General features: G+C 40.8%; 1 protein-coding gene across 5 annotated transcripts in view; it reads left to right on the forward strand.

The window, feature by feature from the left end:
* Nucleotides 1–9802, forward strand: part of LOC128875441 (protein groucho-like) — a 152211-nt gene that overhangs the window by 61442 nt on the left and 80967 nt on the right. The window lies entirely within an intron of this gene.

Consider the following 9802-nt stretch of genomic DNA (forward strand, 5'->3'; position numbering starts at 1 on the left):
ACATGTTTCATCCAAATCGAATCACTTTTTGCATTTTATGCCGCCATGTTGGATCCGTCATATTGAATTTGTAAATTTTGAGTTCAGATTTGAAATCAGCGAAAAACTCCTGTATACCATGTTTCATGAAAATCGCTCGAAAGGAACTCATGAAATATTCAAGAGAAATTGGAAGAAGGTGTTTGTTGTCAAGTTCTTCCAGGAAATACTAGGCTTGTTCCAGAAATACTACTGTGTTTACGATTTTTCCTACTCTACTACCCTTCCGGGTATTATGTAGGTCACTGGGTCAATCATTCATTCAAAAGTTTCTATAAAATAGGAAACTTTGAACCGGTGTAACTCGGCGTAGAATCGTCCGATTCGACTCTAACAAAACTCAAATCGAAGGGTGGAATTTCTACCATCTAATAGGTAGATTGCCATTGTCAAATACTCTTAAACAATCGTTTTGTTTATTGCTCCACTAAAAACTTTAAACTGTCATAGATCAGCGTGGAATCATCGGATTCGATTCTAACAAAATTCAAATTGAAGGGCGGAATTTCCGCTATCTAATATATAGGTAATATCATTGTTAGATACTTTTAAATAATTCTTTTATTTATTGCTATACTGACCAGAAATATGATTCTGGTGTAGTAGTCGACATACAGGTAGTTAACTTGCGGTTTCAAACATGTAAATATTACTATCAAGGGCGCCATAAGATACTATAATAAAGATGTTAAAACTAAATACGTAAATAACACAATAATAATATAACATTCAACAAAATCCAAGCAAACGAAGAAAAATCAATCAGGTACACGCTTTCCATATGCTCCAAATCCTAGATCACCAGAAAATCAACAAGCCTTTCTCTCTTGAATCGACCGCCTCTCATTTTTAATAAACACGCGCACACAAAGTAATAAATAACAGGCTTCGAGAAGCACGTAAACACCACGCGAAAGGAGACGTCTGCATTCGCGTCCATTCCCGCAGAATTAATTCCTAAAGAAGACTCCGGTCTACAACAGTTTGACTGGCTGGTCCCTTAACCGCTACAGCGAATAAAGTTTCCCCCGAAGCGCGTGCTTTTCCCCCGTTTCCGCCCTTCGCCGCATTCCATTATCGTCTTTCGCAAAGGTAACGCGTCTCGGTTTTCCTCGTTTCTCGTTTTCCCTTCTCTCCGCGATCGGCTTCGGCTGATTAACTATCCGTTAATTGTACTCGCGAGCGCGAGGTGCGAGCCCTCGTGAAAACATTCGAACGGATGAAAAGCGAGAAACAAAGGGAAACGGGAGCGACAAGGTGGAACAAAGTGCGGGAGCAATGAGTCCGGAAAAGGGATACGGGGGAATATAGGGTAGAGAAACACGGCGAAAGATAGAGAGCCGCGGGTTGTCGAAGGGGAAGGAGAGGAGGGGGTGGTCGGAGAGGAGGGATCGGGGTGGTTGGAAGGAGAAGAGTGGGCGGCTCAATCGCCCCAGCAAAGGCTCGCTACTAAAAGATCCATATCGAATAACCGGAGGGAGTGAAATTATCGGTACAACCCCTATTATTGGGTTCCGAACCACGTGAAAATAGAAAAGGAAAGGTTGCGAGATGAGGATCGATACGACCCCTCTGCCGTCGAGAGAGTTTCTCTTCATCCGATTATCGACTTGGCCCGGCGAACTCTTTTCTTCGTGTTTCGGGACTTTCCAGCGAACCAATATACTCGGTTCGCGATGCGGCCGAGAAGCATTTTATTACGTAGAGAATCGAATTAACTCTCCCGTCAGGATATCGATGACGTGCAATTTAGAGTGGACTTCTCTCCCCGGCGTTGGTTCCCTTGTAATGCGATTTCTGCTTTTCAAGAAGTGGGAACCATCGTCCGAGATCCAGCAGTAATTATGCATAGCAGGTGAGAGAAAGAAAGCTTGTTCGGAGGAATCGTTAGGATTGAGACTTCGAAGAATAATTGTTAGCTTAGGGGCGATATTATTGGTGATAGCTGTTGTGGAATGTTTATGGTTGGGCAGAGATGGGCAAAACCCTAAGCTTCGAATAAATCTGAAGTTTGTTCACGTGTTTGTCCCGTTTCCTTTTTTGGAAAATATTCAAAAGGAGAAACGAGACAAACTTATCGGCAAACTTCAGATTTATTCGAAGCTTAGGGTTTTGCCCATCACCGTGGTTAGGAATGAAATCAACTTTGGCTATCAAGGCTGTTTCCACAAGTGTGAATAATGTCATCCTATACTCCTTTTAAAAAACCAAATATTAACTGTTTTCGATTATCTTTCTTTACAGAGAAGAATTTCCTTAATTTTTTGTTCTACTTTGAAAATATTTTTGCAATTCATTTCACACAGAAATCCTTGAGACATCAATTTTCATCTCCATTTTAACGAATACAATTTTTTACTTGCTTCGATGGAATCATTTGACGCAATTGTCAGTTTTTTTTTCCAAAGGATTTAGATAGTAAAACGACAAAGTATTCACTTCAAACGATTAAACTTCCATGATCCAAGTTAATTACTCATCCTCGCGCTTCAACCTCCTCCAACCATAACTTCCAATCCCCACGGACTTTCTGAGTATAACAGTTCACCTACCAGATTGCTGTTTCGAGATTCGAAACTTGTTCTTTCGTTTACCAGTCGACTTTCAACAGATTCCAGTCGCAAGAGTCTAATATGCGAAAAATGGCTGTCGACTGGAGGGCCAAATTGAAAACGGTAAGAACATCGAGAGGAACAAATCCTCGTAGATCCTCGTACAGTTCAAATCAGGTCGTCCATCGCGAGTCGTTTCCTCGATGCAGTTATTACGAAACGAAATAGTGGATTCTTATTTGAATATTCTATTACGAATGAAATAGAGTTATATAAATTACTTTTTATTGGGTGCCAGTTCTTTTTAATTGTTCCATCTTTCCCCTGCGCTTCGTTATGATACGACTCGGTGGTTTAATAGATCGCCTATATTTAAATTTCATTTCCTTTCGAGTAAATTACCAATCGTTAATAATTCACCGCGTTAGATTAAATACGCGCGAAACGAATCGACGATTCATCGCGTTTTCTAATTCTCTTGACCGCGCGATTCTTTGACTTCGTCCCTGAACTTGGATTAACATCGTTATTCTTCAGGCTCTATTGAAACAAAATTTAGTTACTTTAAGTAGCTATTTAAGGAGTATAACCCTAAGAAATTAATGCAAGATGATCTACTTCAAAACCAATAGGAAATAGAATTTCTAGAAATCTCCTTTAGTTTAGTATGCTATAGCAAATTTAAACTTGTTTTTATCTTCATTAGAACTCCACGTCCATTATTTTATATGCATCAAACATAATAATATGATGAATTCAAAATACTGTTATCTTCCAATCTCTATTAAAATCAAATCCACCCCTATGAAGGCAACTCAACATTGTACTCAAAACCCTTAGGAAATAGAATTCTAGAAACAGAACCAGCATCCTCTATTTAACATTCATCAAACATATCGATGTGATGAATTAAAAATATTGTTATTTGTCAACCTGTTTCAAAATTACACTTAATTATTCTGAGCATTAGGAATCCACCCTTCCGAAGTTCAGACACGAACACCTTTATAAAATTAATACAAAATAGATGTTTAAAAATCTCCTCTACATTACTTTGCTATAGCGACTCACTCCTGGCCCCAGCTCCATTAGAAGTCCACGTCTCGCACGTAATAAAAGAATCAACCCCCCGGTACGCGAAACACGATTTAAACGACCAGTGTCCCGTGTTGCAGTACGCATCGCCACTTATCCGCAATACTCGCAAGCTTTCGCATATCGTCGGTCTACTTAGGTAATGGACGAGCACGCGAAGATGGCATCGGGGTCTCGGCGTACGACAGAATTGCCATTACGATAAGAGGGTCGGTCACCGAGGAGGGGTGGAAAACGCGGGTGGAAGTTGCGCTCGGCGTGCTTTCTCGTTGCATTTCTCGTTGGTCTCCGTCGTCATCGCGGTCTCATCGTGATTATCGACTGCATTATTAACTTGGTATATTTCCGTGGGCGATGCTATCGATTTCTCGGTGGTGTCTGTCGGCCCCGATGTGTGTGCTTTAGCCCCCGACGAGCGAAGCCAACCCCCCAAAGCCATTCGTCCCGGAACGAGCGGCTAAAGGCGGACACGCAGCGCTAAGCGACAGTCACTAACCGATTTACGATCGCGCAAGCGCGCTCACCAATCGTATGATCCGATGCACCTCGCCGGAACACAGGCCAGATCGAACTTACCCGTTCAGCATTGGACGTGACTCTTCCCTTACACCCCCTCTGTCGCGTTTCTCGGCTTACCTGTGTCTCTATTGCTGCGTGACATTGTCACTCGCAAGGGGTGACTGTAGAATTTCATTCGAAACTATCAGCAGGACCGAAAAGTAATACCAATCGACGAAATAATTTCCATCATTTTCTAACACTTTCTAAGGTAAAAGCAGATGTTCGATTCCCTTTTTAAAAAAGTTTCTCGATTTTTCATTGAAAAACTTTTTCAGATCGAAGACGTCTTGATTACTTTTCGATCCCCCTGATATTAGGAAACAGAAGTCTAGAAATATTCTTCACATTAGTGTGATATAGTTACTTCGCACATGCTTTTCTGCCTTCATTAGATCCCCACGTCCTTTATTTTATGTTTAACAAACATAATATGATGAATCAAGGATATTGTTATTTGCCAAGCTGTGCTAAAATCAGTCACGTATTCATTTATATTCGAAAAATGTACATTATTTATTTTTAATGGAAATAATCAAACTTGAACGTAATACGAGTGACCTTTTACAGGCACTTTTGACAAAAGTATGTTTAAGATTGTTCAAGGTTGACGATGTAAAAATAAAGCTTCCTTCGAATGATAGAGTCGATAGGATACATTGGATATGAGTTTGTTATAAATTCTCTTAATAGCATCTTAAAGTATAGATGTTCCATAAAATTACTAAAATTATAAAATTAACAAAATTTCTGGTCTAATTCAGCAGTCGTAACGAAAATAAATTTTCCATTACCGCAAACGTCAAAAATAAATTTCCTCGAGCTTTTCTTTCTCCAAACAGTTCACGGTCTCCGGTTCAAGAAACGCGATGAATCCTCTCTCCCGATTCCGATTCAAACTATCCTTACCCTGTCAATTACGTAACAGGCCAACCCCTTCCCTTCCATCGGTGACTTAAAATTGATTAACGACGACCGAATAAATTTCACTCTATTTTTGTTTCGCGGGAAAATCGTTCGAATCGAACCCTCGCCGTCTGCGAGGTACCGTTTTCTTTGTCCCGCGAAACGACTCGATGAATGTTAATCGAAACGTTTAATTTTTAAGTATAAGGGACGAGGAAGCGAGAAGACGATCGTCGAATAGCTGCGGAGGGAGATTCCCGGAGCGATTCCAATTGGGTTAACTACATACAATTCGTGGGTACAGCCGACCGATCGTAAATTGGTTAGTACCTGAAACCGCTTGGGTACCAACCGCCCGTTCTGGGACGCATTACCCACGGATACGATGATTCCAGAGCGCATTACAGCTTGCTCGTAAAAATGTTAGAGGAACTGGGAAGGAGAGAGAGAGAGAGAGACGAGAGGCCTGTAAAGATAGATCGCGTGTTTACACCAAGCGAGCAATTAGTTTATCACGCCTCCCGTTTGAAACAGGGTGAGGCCGAACGACTGAATTTGGTCGTCTTTCAGCTGACTCTTTCGTCCTTCTATTTTGTCAATGGCAGGTTTAGATAAAATCATCGATACTTGGATGCTTAAGCTAGTTTCTTCGTTAACGTAACAGTACTTTATTCTTTTTCATATAATATTATTCTTGTCTATTGCATGTTGATCTTCATATAAAATTCTTACCTATTTCTTCCTCCTGTTTGAGGGGAGACTCGTTTTCTCTCGGCCATAAATTAATGCAAAAATGGTCTATTATATATAGAAATATTGAGCTTAGACTATATACTTATTTACATTATCTATATACATGCATTTTTATGGAATTTCATCATTTATACGATCTATACTATTTATTACTTGAAAATAGTGCACAAAGTGTACACTTTGGCATCTCATGCAATCTTGGACATCTCAAAATATAAAAGCGAAGAAATCTTTGAATGTATTAGGTGTAAAAATTAATTCTGATCCTTTATATTCAATCATTCACAATTTCATTTTAAGTAGAAATATTTATTCGACACTTTGTTACCTTCGATTACCAACCTTCCAAGTCTTCAATCTGATCGACCTCGCCGACTCGAGCCCTTTGAAGGAGCAATACGTATTGTTTTGACTCCACCGTAGCAATCGCTAGAACGTCGCGTGGTCCTCTTTGCGAAACCTTTCGCTAGTGTTTGATCAGATTCGATCTTCGACGCGGTCGAAACGGAACAGAAATTCCTACAGGGCACAAAGGTGACTTGATCCAACTGGCGAACGTTGTAATGATTCTTTCTTGTGTACGTTGCTCGCCGCTACGGAGAAAGGAGTGAAAGGAACAGGAAGGGAAACAGTGGTGCCGGCGGTTCTCGTTTCGCCCCGAGATTTACGAGATGCCTGTTGTATTTATTAAAAGTTTTCCACCGAACGGTGGCTCCTCGGTTCTCGTGAAAACTGTAGAGAGCGTCTGAAGCGATATTGTAAAGAAACGGAAGTTAAGTATCGCTAATGAAAGAAACGACAGAGGGCCGGGATGAAACTCTGGCATTGCGGCAGGGTTACCGGAGGCCGTACTCTTGGCAACGACCGTCGGATGTCGACTGGATTTACTGTGAATAAAAGCAGACCGCCGTCGTAAATCGCGGAGTATTGCGCGGCGTCGGGCCACGGGAAACGAAGCGTTCGGATATCGCAATATTTTAATAAAGGAAATTTTATTTCCTCTAGAAACGATGGCCTAGGGTCTGTATAAATATCGCGCGGCTGTCGATCATTACAGAGCGTAGAATAATCGTGAAGACGACGTTTTGGTCTTGGATACTAGGATTCCACGATGAAATTGCACTATGTAGTACCAGGGTGCTGAAATTCTTAAAATGTTGTTTTTCAAATTTTAATGCTTCCCTACGTTCACGCTTTTAAATGTTTCAGACTCTCGAGTATAAATGTAGAATTTTGGATTGATCGAGGATGGCGAATAATTAAGACGCGCGGGAAATGTTAAACAGAATGTATTTGAATAATAAAATTGAAATGTATAAAAAGACTCTCGGACCCGTTAATATACAAAATTTTATTTATTTTATTTACTGGGAATTTTTACGTATTCATAGGAAATTCGAGTGTGCGAGAAACTAGAAAATGCATACAGAATGCAATAATATAAAAAAATATCGAAATTAAAATTCATGTAATGTTTTTAGAGTAAAATAAATTCTTACTTAGGTTCAGTTTTTGTAGCTACGTTTCCAAAGATTTTATTTTGTATAAAGATCCACAGCCTACATACAATAAATGAGTATGAGTTTTATGTCACTGCCTGAAGTTACTTTTCATCTCATATAATTTATTTTATTTCAACACGTTGATTGCCAGACCGATTCACATGGAGAGATCTGCAGGTGTAAAATTTGGTCTCGAGACAATTACAGACTATGGAACCTAACATTCGTCGTATCACGTATTTTTGTATTCTCATCAAAATTTACAAATTCTCTCCAGACTTGTTTTCATTAATATTTAGCTCTTACAATTAATTCTTGAAGTTTCTTACCGAAAAGCTCTGTAATATCAAAACTATTATTTAGTTTAGTAAAATAACTTCGGTAGACATACAGAAGACATACTTCGATAGACATACAGGGATATTTATGGGATTTACTGTATATAGAATCTCCAGCAAACGCTAATGTCGCCTGCTGAAAGCGTGATTCTATCCGCAAAAGTGAATCGAAAGTGCATAGAATAAAATTGTTCCCGGCTTGGTTTTCGAGGAAATCGGTTTTCAAAACACGTGGCCAACGCGCGTTTTATTGTTAAGTCTCGACTTCGCGGATTTCCCTGAACATCCCTATCGTATTTCTGCGCAAACCGTACACCCGTAGTCCGGATCATTCCGCGCGGTACGCGCAACACAGGAGGCGTACACGCAACACGCGAGAGGATTTCGCTCGCGCTGTATGCGTCGAAGCCGAGGCCGATAAATCCAGAGTCATAAAATTCGATTTCGTCTATTACGAGTTTCCAGATACCCAACGCTAATGGGCACCAGGCTCGCGGAACCAGAACCCGATTGGTCGGAATTCGTGGAACCCGATACGGATAGATGTCACCTCTAGGGGGCTCGAGCTGTTCCCGGATGTCTACAGAGTCCTGGTGGACTCTGACGATGTTAGGAGAGAGAGAGGAGGAAGGGGGAGGGTACCAGATGGATCCAGAGCAGTGACCATTAATCCTCGTGAGATCGCGCTAGACTTCGTCATCTAATGATCCGTTTGACTTTTGTTATTTGCAGCGATGAAACTTTTCATTCGAATTGTCCAGGATTAAGAAATTTGCCGAGCTATTTCTGTCTAAACTATTGTAGGAATAGAAATCAGTACTGAAATGGCATGATTTAAGGAGAAACGAATTCAAACTAGAAACAAACAGGAAAAATATAATTTTATGAAATGTTTTAACCTCGATTGAACGTGTATAGAATATCCAGCAAACACTAATGCCACCTGCTGAAAGCGTTCGGTTATGAAATTAAGACTATTCTTCTAGCGTACCGTGGTGTTAGATTGCGTTATTTAATAATCCATTGAATTTTTACTTTTTCTGCTATCAAACATTTTTATGGGAGCCATCCATGATTAAGAATTTTGGTTTCCTCTAAACTGTATCGTAAGAGTAGCCAAAACTGAGACTACTCTTCTGGAACTCCACCATCCACTGACCTCCTGACTTTCTACTTTGTACCTATTTAAATCTTCTACGAAAATGATCAATGATTAAGAATAGCGATCTTACGAGGACTATTCTTCTAGCTTGCGTGGTAGGCTTATAAAGGTCTCTCGTCTTTGACCTGGAGAGTCCAGGTGGTCCTAGGTGCACCCGCGAGTCTAGGGAGCAGCCGAGGTCACAAGAGATTCGAGAAATTCCAAGTTTACTCGGTGTACAGAGTCTCGAAGGTCTGGAATATCTGAGAGACTCCTGGGACCGAGATTCTTGGCACCTCCAGATTCGCTGGGTACTTCGGTTCGGTATGAATCCTCCGGATCCTGCGAGACCTCTGGAACCGCCAACCGAAGACACCCGAGACTCCTGGTGCCCCGTAGACTGATACCTCTAAAGTTTGACCGCTCAACAAGTTGTACAAGATCCCTAGGACTCGGTTCGACGTCGGTTCTTGCCACCCTCCACGGTCTGCTAAAGAGTATCAGATAACGCCAGCTAGCTAAGGTATAGGCGATAGTCTAATCGCTCGATCGTATCCCTAACACTCGCTCCAAGCCTAGGCCATTACATCAGGGATCTTGTTAAACTTGTTGAGCGGTACTTTCACGAATCTAGACATGTTACACGTGAATGCCACGACCAACGGTTGCGGTTCGGTATATCGAAGAATTGGAGAGTACGTGTCATGAGATTTATTAGGTAGAGCTTTTGAAAAAGGTTATTTCAGATAGGAGAAATATATAAATTTGCATTAGCATTCACAGTCTGGCATTCAAACAAGGATATTTTATAATGTTTCGGAGCTTTGTAGTTGGTTCAACACGTTGAACGCCACGTCACCCATTTCAACACTGCTCATAAGTAGTCCTATAACTACCACGTTAAAACTAGTCGAATAT

Source organism: Hylaeus volcanicus, chromosome 4 (genome assembly GCF_026283585.1).
Source record: "Hylaeus volcanicus isolate JK05 chromosome 4, UHH_iyHylVolc1.0_haploid, whole genome shotgun sequence".
NCBI classification, from domain to species: Eukaryota; Metazoa; Arthropoda; class Insecta; order Hymenoptera; family Colletidae; genus Hylaeus; species Hylaeus volcanicus.